The sequence below is a fragment of the Echinops telfairi genome, unplaced genomic scaffold (genome assembly GCF_000313985.2).
Source record: "Echinops telfairi isolate 266 unplaced genomic scaffold, ASM31398v2 ScPeMD7_2;HRSCAF=8, whole genome shotgun sequence".
NCBI lineage: Eukaryota > Metazoa > Chordata > Mammalia > Afrosoricida > Tenrecidae > Echinops > Echinops telfairi.
The window spans coordinates 31,569,480-31,571,149 of NW_022103898.1; the positions used below are offsets into that span (position 1 = coordinate 31,569,480).

The window sequence follows — 1,670 nt, forward strand, 5'->3', positions numbered from 1 at the left end:
GATCTCAATCGTGGGCATAGATCCCAGAAAATTCTCACGTGGGTCCATAAAAGGGCATGTGCAAGGATATTCATTGCAGATTATTTTGGGGGGGCTGCTGTTACAGAGAAGAGTCAAACCAGGTGCTCCTCATCAAGGACACACGGCGATCTGGAGTACAACTCAACAGGCCCAGCTAAAGAACTCCATCTGCATCAGGGAACCCAGCTAGATTCTCACACCATAATAACTCATGGGAAAGTATGTAAGAAAAAGAACAAAACCCAGAATACACTACCACAAGGGTAAATTTAAAAGTGCACATCAAGGAAAGGATATGGGAGACACAATATTTCAAAATAATATTTTAAGCTTATGTTTAGATTGTTGAGATCTAGACGAGGATCTATATGGGATCAAAGAGGCAAGGACAACTTGAGAGTTTCCCTGGGAAATTTAGGGGCCATAGTTATGCTACTGAGGGAGGCGCAGCTCAGAAGAGGAGGCTGAGAATGGGTGTACAAGTGATGTCATAGGACTGTCTATGTTAAGTTGGTGCATACTTTGTTATGTATATTTTCAACAATAAATAAATAAAATTAAGGGGAGGAAAAACAGGCCAAAGACAAAGAGGACTGCTATATCATGCCTCCCTCCCAGCCCTCCTGCACTATGTGACTCATGAACACTGATTCTCTGTTCTGGCTTGTCCTTGCCAAGACACATGAGCAGCGTGGGTGGAGAAATGGCCATGGCCACTCAGGGAGTCCCGGATCCTCTTGCAGATGATCAGGCACAAAAGGCAGAGTCACTGCGCTCAGTCATTGGACTGAAAACTCTCATCCAAAGTTGGACTCATCTCTGGCAACCAATGTAAATTCGAATTTAAGTCATAGTGGTGGCACAGCGGTTATGCGTTGGGCTGAGCTCCACCGGGTCAGCAATTCAAAAAACACCAGCTGTTGCTCAGGAGAAAGATGGGGCTTTCTACACTGGAAACTCACAGGGACATTTCTACCCTAACCTGTGGAAGGTGGCTACGAATTAGCAGTGAGTTGGGTTGAGTTGGGTTGGGGTTGGGTTGGGTTGGATTGGGTTTGGAGAAAAAAAAAATTACGTGGGGTGGGCATGAAAGGAAAAGGTTTGGCACAGACAAGGGAAATTTCAATCATTTCACAACATTTTATCCTGGTCTCATGCCCTTTAAACACACTCAGTATTTTCCTTTTTTTAATACAACACAGGAAGTGATTTGTCGGAACTTTAAATAAAGAAAATCAAATGCTACATTTTGATCGCTAAGATGCACGTCTTATGAGTACATTCAAAGAGCATACCAAATCGTACATTTCAGAACTCCTTATTCCCGACCAGTGAATGATACTTAAAACCAATCTAAGTGGCAGGGACTCACTGACCCTTCCCACTTGTTCCTTGTGATACAGCTCAGGGGAAAGACGTGTTTTTGATGTCCCCGCATAGGACACATTGCAATTCACTCCCAACCCAGTAGAATCCCCGCCCTGATACCTGTGGGTGGGACCTAATGTGAAGCAATCACCTTCCCTAAAATAATCTAAAGTAATGAAATCACTCTTTTGAGGCCAGACCTGTGAACAGTAGATCCAAAACTGAATCACTTCAGAATTATGGAAACACCAACCCAGACACAGACACAGCCCCACAAAGGC

At 44.0% G+C, this 1,670-nt stretch overlaps 1 protein-coding gene across 1 annotated transcript in view; it reads right to left on the reverse strand.

The window, feature by feature from the left end:
• The window catches only part of CFAP54 (cilia and flagella associated protein 54), a 390,102-nt gene that overhangs the window by 367,982 nt on the left and 20,450 nt on the right, over positions 1–1,670 (reverse strand). The gene's annotated exons all lie outside the window — the stretch shown is intronic.